Below are 17907 nucleotides of genomic sequence, written 5' to 3'. Positions count from 1 at the left end.
TTAGTCTGCTGAGTCCAAGTCCTAGGCTTTAGGATGTAGCATTAATCCACTCACCACAACCAGTGCACCCAGGAACACACAGCAAGTAAGCTGCTGCTTGTCGCTTATGGACAAGGCAGATGTCATCTCTGCAGTGTGAGCTACAGAGCCAGGATGTGACTCAGAAAGCAGACTGGGCATACAGGACCAATGGATTCAACCCACAGCAGTCCTGATGACAGCAGGCACCAGGCCTGTGTGTGACCAGCATCAGTGCTGTCAGCTGCTGTACATGAGGCCAAAATATTGTGCTTGGCTACCTTTATTCCTCTTTTCCTCAATACATAAATCTAAGTTTAAATAAATACATTTGAAAACTACATGTAAATATAAAGTTAATTTCATTTCCAAGTCTTAACTGAATGCTAACAATCTATGCATAAATAAAAAAATAAATGCCCATCTGTGTTTGCTTTATCCGATACTACGTTTGCATCTATGTGATTCAGAAATGGAGTCCTCAGGCTTTTCCTGTTACTCCAGCAGGGAGGGAGTCCTCTATCTGGAAGCTGGCTACCTGATGCTGCAGTGCTAGCAGAGGTGCTGCATGCACCAACTGCAGCAGTAGCTGTTGTCTGAACTTCGGAGGGTAGTATACCTCAACAGCATACCACAGAGCTTTGGCCCTGCGCATTCAAGGCATCTTTTATTGAACCAACCACAACAAGTGGAGTGAGGACAGAAAAATAGGCCACGAGCAGTTTGTAAGTGTTTTCCAATTGCTCTCTTTACGCCCATTTGTTGTAGTATCTGAGGAATAATTCCCACCATCAGAAAAAAAAAAAATTGGTCATTTTTTAAGACAGGCTCTATCTTCTCATGCATGGAATTGGTAACCACTGAGCTTCAATATAAACTTTTCTTTCCTGGGTAATAAAACTTCTCATTATCCTCTTGAGGTACTGACAGTCTTCATTTATTGCTTTCAGATCTCTCAGGGGACTGCAGAGCAGATAAAAAATGAGTACTTCAATTTTTACAAACTTTTAGTAGATGCTATGTTTTCATAACACAGAAAATATTACACATCTTGTCTTCCTGGCTGGAGAAATGAGCTCTTTCATATTGCAGTTTTAAGGGGATGAATTCATCTGAGAACTACCATTTGTCCTGGGAAAAAGATGAGAAGAGATAAACAAAATAAATAAACATTTGAAATGGAAATAGTGACTTAGTAGCTGCACGAAGCTGAAAGCAGAATCCAAGGGATTTCTTTGCACGTATCGTAGTTTGACATGTTAAATCAAGAGAAAGAACACACGGAATCTGCCCATTCTTTCCACTGACTGCTTCCATGCTCAACTCCATTAAATAATGTTAACAACTCCCAGCCAACCAATGGACAATATATTGAAATGGTTAGTTCACCATATTGTTAAATCTAATCCTTTTCATTCCCATTACATTAAGATACTCAATTTGCTTTCAAGCTGAAGCTTTACACACTTGGGGGCTCTTGTGTTTGGTTTCATCCATACACACCCATCAATATCTACCAAGATATCAATATCATAAAAATGAGGTTGCGATGCTCTGAGTTGAAGTTTTAGGAAAGGTTCCATCCCCTTTTGCAATGTTCACAGATCAGACAAGGGTTTCACCACTGGGGGAGGATGTGTGGCTTCTGTGAATCAGCAGAGCTGGCTCTGTACTTGGCCTCCTGCCATCACCAGGGATGTGCCTGCTGATATTGAGAGACTGCTGTTAGCGCGCTGCTGGCACACGTTGGCACCAAGGTCCCTACAGCAGACCAGTGTGATGCAGAGCAGTCCTCAGGACTAACCTCACAGCAGCACGTTGGTATGAAGTCGCTCTGTCATTCTCTCTGGGATGCGCCCAGCAAATCCCTGGCTGAGCCATGCAAATAGGCCTTGGGCACATTTCCAGGCTGCGTCAGTGAGTTACAGTGCCTGCTGGGAGCAGGGCATCAGTCAGTAGCTGCATGAGCTCCTGCTCTGCCGGGTGCAGAAAGGTACTTTGGCATGCCTTGGGAAGAGTAGGAGTTTGCTGCTTGCAGGATACCTCTAACTGTTAGGGCTGAACCTCAGACTAGTTTTTCACCTCTTAAAGCAAGCCAAAATGTTAAAAATAAAAAACTCCCTCAGCCTTTTTGAGATGAATTTCTCTACCTTTTTTTTTTTCTTCCCCCACCCCCCAGTAAACAATGTTTTTAGACAAAGTTAGAGGGGATTAACAGGCCTAACACTATTTCCTACTGATAAGGGACAAACATCATTAGAGAAAGCACCTTTCCGGAACACTATGTGTTCTTTATCAATACTGGCCACAGCGAGTTGTTAAATCGGAAATATTCCTCTTCTGAAGTTTCTTGTGAGCTTTCTATTCTTTGCATATAGTCCCTATCCTCTTTGTTTCTTTCCTCCTTTGCTGTTTACTGCTGTTTTAGCTCTTAAAAAATCCTTTTGCTCTGAGTCAGATCAGCTCAATCTAAACAATACTGTCCTGTGAGTGCTTTTTTACTGCCTTGTGGCTAAGGTCTGCATCCCAGGTCCCATCCTGGACCTGGCCCCATGTTCCTGCCATGCACTCAGCTCTAGAGTCCCTCTCCCAACTTACCCTCATACTGAAGGGCTCCTTACTGCTTCTGCTTTGCTTTCCTTCTTACACACTGGCATGCCTAACTGAGCAGCTTGGGAGCTAGTTAAAAAGCGTGTTCAGTGTTTTGGGCTTCCTTTTGCAATAGATAAGTAAATAGATCTTTCCTAAACTCTGTGGCTCTAATCAGTAAAGCAAAGGTGGAAAAAAATCTTGGCCTAATGGAAACCACAAAGGTAAGATCATGCACTACGGGAGTAAGGACAGATGAAGCAAATGATGCTCAGTTTCACAGCCAACTTGTTTTTGTGCTGCTTTTTTTTTCATTTTTTTCCCTTGTTAGTCAGTACTACCATCATTCAATAATCTCCTTTCGCAGAATAGGCCATATGGCAGTAATGCTAATCTGCTTTAATTGTATCCTTCCACTTTCTAGCCCTCTATAGCTTCATGGCCCCTGTGCTCAAGGCACTGAAGCAGAGCTCTCCTTGAACCTATTGTTTTTGCATAGTTGTTGTAACCCTTTGGGCAAGCTGTAATTCCCCTTTTTGTTTCACAAGACTGGAAGTCAATCAGCTGCACCCAGGAGATGTGGTACTTTGCTGGTGCTCTCAAGTCTGCTTCAAGTCACTACTGGTCCTCCCAGGTGCATGTTCAGCGGGCAGAGTGTTATAAAACCACTTCCTAAGACTGGTTTGAACAAATGCTGACATACAAGTAGCTCTGTGCTCCTGTGGCACAGCTTGTGTAGATGAAAAATAAATGCTGGCATTAACCTGTCAGATCCAGCTAGTCCTGCTGACACCACAGTGCAGTAGTTCCTGCTCAGTTATTTGCTTTGTTCTCTAGTACGTAGGATTCTTGGTGTATGCTGCGGTGTGAAAATAGGAGCTGTTATAAGACAGAAAAACCATAACAGCTCCTTCTGCCCCACTCTCTTACCATCCGGTGTTGCAGAGCTCCGGGCCTGCTCTGAGCCACAGACAAGGAGCGTTGTCAGGAACTCAGTGCTGCAGGTGCCTGCTCGCTTCTTTCCAACATAAACCATTCACACAACAAGTCTGATCTTTTCTGTGACTGGTGTGTCTCTCTGTGCAGGCCTGCTGCCAGCAGCACGTGCATAGGTGGGCGAGAGTCTCTCTGCCTCTCTGCCTCCCGGCCTCTGCCATCATCTTGAGATGGCAGCCCTGCCTGGCTTGGCCTGTACCCACCTTCAGACAGGTACCATAGGGAAATGTATCTCACAAACCAAAATGTGTTCCTCATGAGGACTGAGGCAGCTTTGTGAGAAGCTGTCTTCCTTTCAGTCACACAGTTTACCATGGATATGAGTTCAAGAACAGGAACACTCTCAAGAGAATTATGTGTGCATTCAGATCTGCTAACAGGAAGTAAAACCAGCAGCAGGCTGAGCTGACACATCACTGTAAGTGAGCCAAGTGAAAACCAAAACCAGATTAAAACACTCTTTTATTTTGAAGCCTTTGAATCCTAAGCTTTATCTACATTTTGTAGTTGAAGCAGGTAATACTTACCAGCAAGCATATCAGCTGTCTGCTTTAGCCTACGGTTGCCTTTAAGCCAGGGGTTAATCTCCTGACAGGTACTTTACCACACCACAGATTCTGTCCCTGATCTTCATAGGGTAGTGCACAAGCAGAATAATAATCACTCTGAAGACTTCTTTCTAAAAGCACCATAGATACATCAGTTTGAAAATTAGTTAAGATGTGGCAATGGCAAATAAGAAATGTTTTTTCTTAATAGTTGCACTTTATTTGTGGGGAAGTCATTTTAACAACATTTTGCAGAATGAAATAAAGCAGTTCTCTTAAGAAATGAAGCGTTCTTTCAAAAACAGTTATGCTACCCAGTCTGTTTTCACTTGGTGGGAACAAAACAAATGAGAGATTTACTTGATCTAAACCCAGTGACTGCATCAACTGTAAAAGTGATGTTAGTCATGGTAAGGAATATAGCATCTATTCTACTGGATCACCTGGCAGCACAGATCTGATGCTGTCAGATGTGAAAACCTCAGTTTGCCCATAAACTTGGTAGTGTTTAGCCAATACTCCAGAAATCAGCCTGGGCCAGAAGGAAAACTTTCCACCTTTAGGTGGAAACATGAAGCAAGGTGAAGTTTATGGCATGTTGGGATCCAAATGCTGATGCTATCATGTTTGCACAATCTGGGTAGAACAGTTTCTGCAGAAGTTCATAATGCCAAGAGGTCTGGAAGTTCTCAGATATGCCATAGGTGCACTTCAAATCTGAGAATGTGGAAAGGATACATCCTGAAAGAGTTTTCTTCTGTTGTTAGAATAGGAAGTGTTAATTGTTCCCTTACTTGGCTCTTTAATAGAAGTCAAGTACCAGGAAGAATGTTTGCAAATGCCTTCACAAAAATCAAGAACGCCTTTGCTAATCATTTGCACCAGAAATCATCTAGGTGAAAAATGTTTTCCTCTTCGTAATTACGTCATACGTAAAGAAACATACAAGGCTCCTGGGAGTATCTGCATACTTAAATGACACCTGAAGCTACACAGAACTGTGTTGGGCCGAGGCAGATATTTTGGAAGCTATATTATGTGCTGCATTCAAACATTTAAATTTTCTTGAACAGAAAACAGAATGTGCCAAAGCCAGACCCTCCCCTTAGCTTGTGTCTGAGCAGGTGAGCGGGCTTCAGAACTCCCCAGGAAGTTTGCTTTCCAGGAATGGATGATAATCTTTTCCGTAACAACTCAGAGTCTCTTTTACACTGTGAATAGCATGACTTCCATTTTTTTCCTTGCTCACACTTAGATTCTTTTACTTAAATGTATCCCTAAAACATGGGGGATTACTGTAATATAATCAGATGAAGTATTTTCCTTACTTTCAATTGTGTTTAGCCTTAGAATGATGTTATGTTACTGTGAAGGAAGGACTGGGTTTGTTTATAACTGAAATATGACTAGAGTCTAATAGTATTTCTGTGTTCATTTATCAGTGTTTAAATAACCACATCTTTTCCTATCTATTATTTTTCTGGAACTTGAGCAGTAAAATGTTCTTCACTCTTAATTTTTAAGTTTATTTGTTCTATGTAGACTATATTCCTTTTATAAATTATGCCCTCTCTATTATGCTATATAAGTCCAAGCCAGTTTCCTTGAATCTCCTTTACAAAAGTATTTTAAACATTTCTCAGGACCTTTTTCTAGTCTTTGGTATTCTCAGATATGTAGAAGATATAAATCTATGCTACTTTCTATAGCTAAGGCTATTCTGCTTAACAGCTTAGTATACACAATCAGAAGAAGTTTGGACATTACACAAGTAGTCTGATATAAACAATTGACTCCTATAAATAAATTAAGTAGAAATATGAAAACAACAGTGTCATGTAAAGTGATTTAGTCTACACAGGAATCTAAGTGCAAAATGTCATCCTTTGGATGCCAAATATTGTATTAATATGGGATGAGAACAAGCCACTTACTCAAGCTAGCATCTCTATAGTCCCAACATTCTGCCATTCCAACGTCAGTATCAGAAAGAGCAATATAGGCAACTGAAAATCATTCACTTCATAAATTATTCAGAATATTTCAACTCTTCTCCTGTTGCTCCTCACAACCTGAGAAGATCCCAAGGTCCACCCCAGTCCACATCCCTCACTCAGGGATTCCATCCAACACTGACTCCCCTGACTTGGCAGGTTTTATCACCAACTTCCATGGCAGCTCTTATTTGATCCTTGATGAAGAAGACTCCTGCAGGACCGCTTGACCAATAGACACTCAAATGTAGCGCACCATAGGAACCACAATGGATCAGGAATTAGGACCTGCACTCCTCTGGGCACTAGAAAGCCTCTGGTTTGCCAGACACCTTTAGTCATTCTTTAAAGAATCACAGTACCACCAAAGTTGGAAAAGACCTTCAAGATTATTCAGTCCAACCACCCACCTATCACCAATAGTTCTCAGTAAACCATGTCCCTCAACACAAAATCCAAACATTCCTTGAACACCTCCAGGGCTGGTGGCTCCACCATCTCCGTTGGCAGTGCATTCTAGTGCCTGACCACTCTTTCAGAAAAGTAGTATTTCCTAACATCCAGCCTAAATCTCCCCTGGCGCAGCCTGAAGCCATTCCTTCTAGTTCTATCACTAATTACACTTCACTACTCCATGCAAGGAAAATAAGCATAATACATCTCACACAATTGATATTTGCTGTCTCTTATATATTCCTTCTTTTGTCTAGCAGTGTATCAAATTCAGTTACCATAACATAAATGATTGCAAACTATTTTGCTGGCTTGGGAATTTAAATATTTGCACCATTTTAAAGTCAAGTGGAAAAGCCATGCGGATAGATAAAAATATAATTTGAAGAGCTCTTCTCTCAAAAGTTCGTGGGTTTGACCAGGTCAGTTTATATCATCTCATCCAATTGTCTGCAACGAGAAGGGGCTTCAGATAAATATCAGGCTAAAGAGTGTAACTTACTTTTCTCTCTCAATATCTACTCCCTTCTAGAAAAACAGGTAATAACAATAGGCCTTATAAGAAAATTGTTTTTCCTTACTAGGCAAAAATCTATTTTCCCCTCTGTATTTTCTTTTGTCTTGTAGCCAAGTTTTTTTATTCTTTCCCATGGTTCAAGCAGGATCCCCTGCTGCCTTCAGTTTAACCAGTCCATTAAATGGAGCCATATCAAAATGTTCCTGTAAATCTAGTTTAACCAGGGCATGTGCATCTCCCATTTTCCAGCTTGTCTCTAAATTTTTCAAAATTACACACACAAATGTAATGACTAGAAGAACAGCTGAGAAGTTTTCTCTTTCTAAAAAATTAATTTTTCTTAATCTGAAAGATTAGGCACAGTTGAAGCCAGACATTTAAGCAGATACTAATATTTCAGCACGTTTTAATATGCTTTGCTGAGTAGGAACTGAGTTTAGCTTGTGCTTCTTTTCCAACAAAATGGAGAATTTCAAACATGGGCTTATTTGTTTTGCTTATTTTGGAGGCCTCTAGCATAAGAAGCAAAGAATATAATGAGCCCAGCAGCGGAAAAGCTTTCCTGCTCTTTCTTTTTGAGGTGTATTACCTTCGATAGTTGTATTTGCAAATGGCAAAATAAACAAATTGCACTGCACATTCTTTAAATGAACCATTCCTACCTGGGATAAGCTGTTTAGTCAAGGGCACACTAATAACAGAAGGTAGAAGAGACAAGAAGGAACAAAGACATACTCATTTAGGACAAAATAAATATGCTGAGAAATGAATAACTCAAGGCTTGACAGCATATGGCATTTTCAATTCTCTATGTGCCACTGATAACAGCCTCAGTAATAGACAAGATTAAGAGTTGTTTTTGTTTTTTTTAATTTAGCATATAAAATCTCCTGGTATTTATGTACTAATCAGGTGGGAATATTTATAGTGTTAAAATAACAAAGCTTATATCTAAAATTGAACAAATGAAAATTAAAAAATCGGACTAATTGGGAAATAAATGTTTGGCTGTACTACAATTAATTTAAATATTAAATTATTAGATAAGTTTGATTGAAAAAAAAAAATTACAGACCTATCAGATGTGCCCCTTGAGCAGCACGGATGTAAAATGGGACAGATGGTGGGCATGGTAGTTTCTCTACCTTAGAAATCCAAATCCACCTTTCTTCAAAATGGAGGAACTGATGCAGCCAGCAGCTACAGGACCAGGCTAAGATGAGCTTTCCTCTTGGCACTTAGCATTTCCCATGTATAATTAAGCAGTGACCATTGCAGGCACAGATGCAGGCTGCACTTCCTAGGAGAATGCCCCAACCTGCAAAATCATTCCTGATCATTACTTTCACAGTAGCATTTATACTCAGCCAAATAACCTTCATAGAGGCCGGAAGGAAGCTCAGTGCATCACTGGATGTGGTGTGGTACTCTCAGCAATGGGAGAAAGTCCCTGATAACGAGGGAGTGGAAAAGCAAACGAACAAGAAACCTTTGTTTTTTCACTCCCACTTGCAGACTGTGTTTCCTAGCCTTCCTTATGACTTAATTAGGATGGACTGAGAGGGCAGAAGGGATGAGGAACATTTGCACTGTTTCTGAGCTGGTTTCCAAGTCACTCACAGCTTGGGTGCAAAAGAAAGGCTGTAGGGTGTGGTTTCACACTGCACTTCATTCACAGAGATCTGCTGGGATCCGTGAGTCCTTTCCCACAACATCAGCTACTCACCGCTCTTGGTCCTTGACTCACAAGCCCACCTCTGACCTCCACCTCATGCCAAATGGCCCGCTTTTTATAATCGTAACCAGGGCTACAACACCACAGATTGTCTGCCAGCGGCAATTTGTCTCAGTCTATTCCACCAATTTGGAAAGAGCAGAAGAAAATGTGAGAAGAGGTATAACTGCTCCCAGAACTCCACCCCTCCTTACATTCATTTTTCCAAAACCCATTAGTCAGATCCTCACTGTGAGGACAGCAAAGGCCATTCCTGATTATTGCGCATGAAGCCAAGACTGCCACTCCAAACTACCAAACTATTTTGCAAATACACGCCATGTGGGGAGCACTATTATGATCTTTACTGTTTCAGAAAGAATTTCTTCTCTGAGCACTCAGAAAAATTGCATTCTGTTCCAAAGTAGCTACATGCCAAGTTTCAAACTGAAGTTATTTTGGGGTTATCCAAGCAAGCAAGAAAAGAAAACACACATCCCCCAAATGCTTTGACTACAGAAATTTATGTTCAGGGTCGAAATATCTCAGGAGATGCCTAAAAAACTTTCGTGAATCATGAAAAAGTCACTTAAAAGCACATGGGTCAAATAAAGTATGAAAAATATCAAACTACAGGAAAAATTATATATCTGAACTTCAAAATCAGAGTTACTTACACCATCATTTCTTTAACAAAAAGAATAAAAGTGGATTAAGTTAAGAAATAATTTCTTCAGTATGGATTTTTTCCGTATCAGTTTGTTTAGAAATAATTCAAAAGAACTCTTCTCATGTAAGAGGAAAAACTTATAAGCACGCTCCAAGGAATGCATTCTGTATTACTCTAGGTATTTTAATTTGTGTTTTCCAAAGGTTACCCTGGTAGCCTTTTTGCACAGATATACCATAAATTGTATAGCCAAGATCCTGCAGTACCAAAGACAGCTTAACCTTTAAGGAATGCTGTACCACGGCTCCAGGTACTACAAACCCACTGCTCAGCACCAACCACACGTTGGTGTGTGATTGGCACCATCTGGTCTGAAACTGGGACACAAGGAGAGTGCAGTGCAGTGCTAACTCAGTTATGGCGATTAACTTCATGCATTTTGATACACTGGCTAAACACAGTTCTGTGAACAGCAAAGTATATGCAGCTGTGCCTTCCATTCTGATACAGGAATTTAAGAACAGGTTTCAAGATTGCTGAAAAAATGACCAATTTATTTGCAACTCCATTTTCATTTGACATACGTATATTACCTGCAAGTTTTCAAATGGAATGTGTAAGAGTTGCAATCAAAAATTCTTTGACAGACTTTCATAAGCCAAAAATAAGATCACACATCCCATTATTTTTATGGTTTTGTTGCTCTCCTTTTGATATGTTTTAATAAAAAACATTAAAAATTAAAACTTTTTGTTACTTGTATACGTTAACTATGTTATATATTTTATGAGGGCTGCTCCGAAAGTAATGCTTCCTATTTTACTATACTTGCCCATGACAGAGGCAGATGTAGGTGGTATGGCAGTAGAGGTTGAACCATCTCACCAATATCCATTACATGTTGTTGCTGTGTGACAGAGGGGCTAAATGTCACAAAGGCATCTGATATGTGAGACTGGACAGTGAGGTGGGCTGAAAACTGGCTGACTGGCAGAGCGCAGAGGGTTGTCGTTGGCGGTGCAGAGTCCAGTTGGAGGCCTGTAACCAGTGGTGTTCCTCAGGGTCGGTGCTGGGTCCGGTCTTGTTCAACATCTTCATCAATGATCTTGATGAGGGGATAGTGGCCACCCTCAGCAAGTTTGCTGATGATACGAAGTTGGGAGGATTGGCTGATACACCTGATGGCTGTGCTGCCATTCAGCGAGACCTGGACAGGCTGGAGAGCTGGGCAGTAAGAAACCGGATGAGGTTCAACAAAAGCGAGTGTAGAGTCTTGCATCTGGGGAGGAATAATTGCATGCACCAGTACAGGTTGGGGGATGAGCTGCTGGAGGGGAGCTCAGCGGAGAGGGACCTGGGTGTCCTGGTGGACGACAGGTTGGCCATGAGCCAGCAGTGTGCCCTTGTGACCAAAAAGGCCAATGGCATCCTGGGGTGCATTAAAAAGAGCGTGGCCAGCAGGTCGAGGGAGGTGATCCTCCCCCTCTACTCTGCCCTGGTGAGGCCTCATCTGGAGTACTGCGTCCAGTTCTGGGCTCCCCAGTACAAAAAAGACAGGGATCTCTTGGAAAGAGTCCAGCGGAGGGCCACGAAGATGGTGAAGGGCCTGGAGCATCTCCCCTATGAAGAAAGGCTGAGTGAACTGGGTCTGTTTAGCCTTGAGAAAAGAAAACTGAGAGGGGACCTGATCCAGGTTTATAAATATCTAAGGTGTGGGGGGCAGAATGGTGAAGCCGGACTCTTTTCAGTGGTGAGTGGAGACAGGACAAGGGGAAACGGCCGGAAAATGCAACATAGGAAGTTCTGCACAAATGTGCGCAAGAACTTCTTTACAGTGAGGTGACGGAGCACTGGAACAGGCTGCCCAGGGAGGTGGTGGAGTCTCCTTCTCTGGAGATGTTCAAGACCTGCCTGGATGCCTACCTGTGTGACCTGCTGTAGGGAACCTGCTTTGGCAGGGGGTTGGACTCGATGATCTCTGGAGGTCCCTTCCAACCCCTACAATTCTGTGATTCTGTGTGATATGGCAGTGCAGATGAAGAAAAGAGTGGAAATGAATTCCTTCTTGCAAAAAAAAATGGATCTGTTGACAGCCACTGACACTTGCTGAATGTGTCTGGAGACCAAACAGTGGATGTGAACAAAGCGAGATGGTGGGTGGTGAATTTCAGCAGTGGCAACAGTAACGGTCACCTCTGCTGGTGCAGACCATTCTGAGCACGGCATGCAGGCCCTTATTCATTGCTGGTGAACATAATAGCTAATGGTGGTGAGTATGTTGAAAAAGAGTGTTTTGTAGCTGAGAATTTGCTCTGTGAAACAGAGTTGTGCTTTTTCTATCTGTTGTAGTTTCCATGAAAACAATTGGGAGGCATTACTTTCAGAGCAACCTTCAAAGATGTTGCCTTATAGACAATTCCCCTTCACTCAGTGCAGCCCAGGCAACCCAAAAGGTTGGACACTCATGCTGCAACGTATTTCAGTGGCGCTCTGCACCTTGGCTTTTGGCACCTTGCTGTGCCTGACTTCTTCAATGTACCAGAACAGAAGTAAAGGGAGAAGCAGAAAGTGGTGGTGACTGCATGGACCTTACAGAACGAAACAACCATAAACACGGTTATCTACCAAAAAAGGTTTTTTTTTTTTAAAAGTCTCCTGCCCCTCTCTACTTTGGAGAAAGATGACTGCGGAGAACTAGCTTAGCAAAAGAATGGATTTATGAAATGAAGGATTTTACTCTATCAGCATATAAACTGAAGATATGCGACATGTTGGCAGTCTTTGCGGATCGTAATTTCATAAGGAAAAGTGTAGTTTGCCAGCCCATACTTCACATCAACCTTATTGACTCTTTGGATAAGTGCACAAGGTCAAATTTTAGTATTAGTTACTTCAATGACTTGCCAGTTTGTTCTTTTGCAGCTACATGAAGAGAAATATTGACCCAGTGCCTACGCTCCTCCCTACCTGCCCTTTCTGACTCACCCCAAAATACTCTATTTGAAATCCACCTGACTAAAAACCTTGTGCACCAAGAAGGGAAGCAGGTGTGGGGAGCTGAGGGCTACAAGACAAGACTAGAAACTGTAGCATGGGCAGAGTGGGAGATGCCTGCATGAAACTTATGGAGTCTTTCCTGAGCACTAATAGAAAGCCTCGGGGAGATGTTCTCAAGTTTCTTATTTGAAAAGCAGAGCAGGAATAAAAAAAGGCTTTTGTGAAAATGCAGATGCAAATTTTCTCATTGATTTTCTATGATAGGGATGGATATCAGCCCATTACTTCAGAAAACAAAATGTCATTTCAGCTCTTCTCACCCCACAAAAATAGGCAGTGTGTGGGGAAAAGACCTGAGAAAAATCAAGTGATAGCAGGTGACAAAAGAGGATGCAGTTGAAGAAAGCAAAGAATCAAAAATGTTAAATAAGAAATGAAGAAACAGAGAAGAGAGAGCTTTCTGGAGTTGCAGAGTTCATAGGAAAGAGCTGCCCTCCAAAAGCCAAGGATTCCATCTTAGTCTCTGCAGCTGGTTCAACTTGAGGACTTGTCTGCATACTGCATCAAGGGACTGCTTCCTTGCAAGAATCTGCACCAAGGGAGTGACTTTGAAACGAAGAAGCAACCAAAAAACCCACCATTTTTTCTCTGATGTGAGCACTATAGAATGCAGAAGGCATGCCATGCCCTTCATGGGCATACCCAGGGCAACCTGCTCTGCCAGCTGGGGATATGCTCTGGTCCACAGTCCTACCATGCTCCACGCATCCAGAAACCCATTGTCCAGATTTCAGGGAGCAGAGTCCTGCTTTGCTGTGTTGCTAGAAAGCTCTTCCTTACCTGGTTCTCCTGCTGGAACTGTTCCCTCCCCACTTGAACTGCATATGCCTTTGCACTCTGCCTGGCTCAGCACTTCTCCAGACACAAGGCAGCCATAGGAGCTGTGTCTTCTTTTTCCCCTCCAAGCTCCTGACTTTGGGGCAGCAGCTTTCTGCATTATTTATGATGTCTCAGTGTGAAGGCCAGTAATAATGGAGGCTTGGATTCCAAGAAAGCAATTCTTTTTTTCCAAACCAAAACATGCACAATACTAATACCCAGAAAGACAGCATTTGATATTATAGACAATTAATCTTTATGGTATTTGGTATGTATAAATACCTTACTTCTTCTTCCTCTGTAGTCTTAGTTCTCTATAGCAATTAATAATGCAAGAAATCAGCTAAATGTTGCATACATTCCTTATTGTGGGTGGGGTTGCACATTTGTAAAGCCCCAATGAACAGCCATTGAATTACATGTGATTAGGAATATTTCATACTCTCTTTTTTCCCTTAAAATCTGTAACTTCATTGACCCCGCTGTGGTCAAGTTTTTCTCAGAACAAGTGTGCTCAGCTGACTGAAAAGCTTTGAGGTAGTGCATTTGTTACATTTGCTTTTCTGTGCTTTGTCAAACATGCATCCTTTTTTTGCATGTTTTGAACCTGTTCTGAACAAAGAACTGCTGACTTTGAAATACAGTCACCCTTTTACTTTTGGCAAGCAACAGCAGAACAATGGACAACAGGGAGAAAGCGGAACATAGGAAGTTTCATACTAATGCAAGGAGCTACTTTTTCACTGTCAGTGACAGAGCCATGGAACAGGCAGCCCAAAGAGGCTGTGGAGTCTCCCTGTGTAGAGATATTCATGACCCAGGGTGACCTGCTGCAGGGAACCTGCTTCAGCAGAGGTAGGACTACATTATCTCTAGAGTTCCCTTCCAATCCCTGTGGTTCTGCAAATCTGTGATTTTACAAGCCAGAAACCAAGGCAAAAAAATATTGATATAATGTGTGATTGGGATGTTCACCTGGAGTTTCTTCTTTTTCTTTTCTTTTTAAAGAATATTTCTCACTACATATTGTTTGCCCAAGCCCAGTTTTGGTACAGCTATAAGATCTCAATCCATTCTGATTCTTCAGATCAGCCTCCCTGCTGCACAGCTGACTATGTCCCACAGGACAGCTGACTATGGTGGAGGAGAAAAGAACCAGAAGCAGAACTTGCTTAAGCTGCTTTAAGGAAGCCTGGTCTGGGACCTTCTAAAATTAAACAAGTCTCCACCAATAATGTACAGCATGTTTTTTTGCCCAAAGGTCTCTCAGGCTATGTCTACAACACTAGAAAAAACATGGCCTGGAAAGAAGTGTAAGCACCAAGCTGTTAATTGCTCATTATGCTTAATTGTAAGCTTTGGCTCATGTCAACCAGCGCTGTCCCAGACAGTATCCAGATCAGGAGAAGGCACATGCTGAAGCCCATTTCAGAGATATTACAAACCAGGCAAAGGCTACATCAGCCTCCCTCCTTTCCCTCTCTTTTGCCTAGTGTTCTCTCCTTTTGCAACCCTCACACTCCCCAAGGAGCATCATGCAACAGATGCTAGCTCTGTCCTAGAAGCAACCAACAGCTTTGCCTGAAACTTCTCAGTTAGAAACAGGTACCCAAACATGAACATTAGGAGGAACATCCCGAACAGCTACCAATCACCTCACCATTTGTAGGTTATGGAAGCCAAGCTTTATGTTTGCCAGAGATGCCTGTAGTGTCACATAAATTAGGTGGGATATTTGCGGGTATGGTGTTTTTTTAAGATCTCTCCATTTAATTATGTTGAAGCAGGAAGTACACTTCATTTAAGCAATGTCTCTCTTGAGCTGTTTCATGGGAAGAAACCTTCCTTCTTTTCCTCTGTTTAGGCTGAAGGTTTGTGAAGCCAATGTAAACAGCAGAAATGAGCCTAAGTACCAGAGCTTAACTTGGGAGGTATGAAAAGAACAGGCCTTGCCTTAATAAAATGAAACAATTAGTTTGTAGAGATACTGGATAAATGTGTTTCTTTCTTCAAACATTTACCACTTGAGCTTTTTGAGGATTACATCAAAAAATGTAGGACAGTATTATGTTGGTGCTTAAGAGAATTTTTATTAACTTCAAGGAGAAGATGACTGACCTATTACTTCATTGAAATGCAGATATCATATCTTCCATGCATCACAATTCAGCAAGATTTATTTGCTTTCTAACATACAAAGCACACAACATGGCTTATTCAGATGACCACTGCTAAAAGAAAGTACAGGAAAAAAGTAACATAATCTTTAGGGATTTCAATCTAAGCATTACGATGAGAGAATCATGAAGACAACATGACCCTCCAAGTGTCAAAAAAATTCTGCTTGGCATTTCCTAGCCCGAAGGAATAGAGGAGGAATCTTAAAGAAAAACTCACAGAGGGGTTAAAAATATTGATTGGTTAAGTATATTGGAGTTGATATTCCACCAACATTTGCAAGAAGAGTACTAAAACTGAGGATGCTGGAATATCCTACAGCTATATCCTACAGTTTAAAATGATGTAGACCAACCTACTATTGCAAATTTACTACCAACTGTAAGCAAAGTATGTGTGTCTCTATCATTCCTTCTGGAAATTCACTTTTGCAATCTGTGTTCTACACATACACGACTTTCATGATATCATTAATAGTCAGCTTCAACAGCAGCATCTAAAAATTCTTTGATACCTGAACAAACACGCTTGAATATTTTATCCCCCTGGTGTGAGGGAGCAACCTGGCCTCCATGGTTGCAGCTCCCTGAATGCCCTGAGTCCACTGCCATGCTGTGTGATGGCAGCAAGACTGGGAGCTGCCTCCAGTACCATAGAATAAAAAGCACTGGTTGTGTTGTTAAAAGAAAAACTGTGACCACAGGGCTGCCTGTATCTTCAGAGCTGCAGTATGTAAAGCAGCTGAAATGTTTCCTCATGAAACCCTTAGCCCTCATGATCCATTGGGTGCCCTTTGGCAGGGTGTCTTGACGGCAGGGTGTCTTATGGGTTTCCTCTCTCAGGCCGCTTTGTCTCCCAGAGGAGTTCTTAAATCATATTTCTTTCCTGCAAGCTATATAGTGTCCTGGGAACCTCACCAAAATATGCATTGGGTCAGCTCATCCCGTGGCTTGGAGATGTTAAGCAAGTACTGCTTTACTGGCAGTTCTCAGCAAGCTCAGCAATCAGGTCCCTTTCCTCAGCTTTTTGGACCTTGACCCCAAAGAAGCTGAACCTGATGAAGCACCACAGCTGTTTATTTTCATATATATATACACGTAGATGTATACATATATATATATATATATACACGTAGATGCATATGTATGTACACACTTCTAAAGGACTTGCTGGATGCAAGTGAGGAGCTCTATTTCAAGCTTTGCTAGACCTGATACGTCTTGTATTGGGCCTTCTGTTTATATGCTACACATGACAACTACAACTCCTCACAAATGTTGCACATGCAGTACATACATACACGTGTACAACACCCATTTTCCAAGAGCTTTTTTTCTGTTGGTTTTGCACAGCCATTTGGCAATCAACCCTTCAGAGAAACTGCTACCTTTGAAAATTGATAACTTGTATTTAATGTTCTGGTAGACCTAGGGCTTTTTTGCATAACACTATCACAGAGCCAATGTTTCTTCAATGTGCCCACCTCTGTGCTCTCAGAGCTCCCTCTGGATGGATTTTTGTTAAGTGCATCCCATGTCCAAACTTTTTAAAGTCTTCCAGTAGCACTGGAGAGCGACCTGGCAAAGTGGGGGACGTGCTGACAAGGGTTATGTGCAGCCAGGTGGATAAGGGAGATAAAAGCAGATGCTCCTTATCTCAAGAGGAAACACGAACAAGAAGAAACATGAGACAAAAAGAAAAGCAGCCTGAGTGGGGCTAAGGTGAATAAAGAGAGGCTGAGGTAAGATCAGTGAGAAGCAGTGTCTGGAAATATAGAGCAGTGAGGAGGAAGGAGACAACAGGACAAAACATAGGGCTGTTTCGGGCAGAAGTGGTTGAAGGATCGCCTAGTGTGACTACTGTCACTGGCATACCAGGTCAGAAGTCAGGATACAAACAGAAGTGTGTTGTTCAGTCTCCTCTGCTGTTGTTTCTTCTTTAAACAATGGTAACTCCTGGACAGCAGCTGTTGTTCCATAGCTGCACAAAACCTTAAAAAAAAAATAAAATAAAGGAACTTCGATAATACTTTCTGCAGTCAACATCACATCTACATTATAGAACAGGCTGCCCAGTGAGGGTGTGAATGTCCCCTTCCTAGAGGCACCCAAGGCCAGGCAGGATGGGGCTTTGAGAGACGGTCTAGAGAGAGGTCGCACCAGAGAAAGTTCAGGTTGGATATCAGGAAGAATTTCTTCTCAGAGAGAGCAGGGAGGTGCTGCAAACAAGGCCGCCCAGGGAGTCACTAGCCCTGAAGGCGTCGAAACGGCCATCTTGACAGCGGAGGACGGCTCCCGGCTTGACAGCACAGCCGGAGCGCGCAGCGCAACACAGCGCAGCCCCCTCCCTGCCCC

General features: G+C 42.1%; 1 long non-coding RNA gene across 1 annotated transcript; it reads right to left on the bottom strand.

The window, feature by feature from the left end:
• Positions 1 to 442: 442 nt before the first annotated feature.
• LOC122156337 lies at positions 443 to 17865 on the bottom strand. Its single transcript, XR_006167445.1, has 3 exons — positions 17713 to 17865; positions 17428 to 17544; positions 443 to 1149 (listed from the first exon to the last, which is right to left on the bottom strand). It is a non-coding gene; the product is annotated as an uncharacterized LOC122156337 (long non-coding RNA).
• Between the last annotated feature and the right edge of the window lie 42 nt (positions 17866 to 17907).

This window comes from Centrocercus urophasianus, unplaced genomic scaffold (assembly GCF_019232065.1).
Source record: "Centrocercus urophasianus isolate 14NV4802_14NV808 unplaced genomic scaffold, USGS_Curo_1.0 seq_12, whole genome shotgun sequence".
NCBI lineage: Eukaryota > Metazoa > Chordata > Aves > Galliformes > Phasianidae > Centrocercus > Centrocercus urophasianus.
Note: the sequence above shows the minus strand (reverse complement) of the source record. Positions and strands in the feature narration are given on the sequence as shown.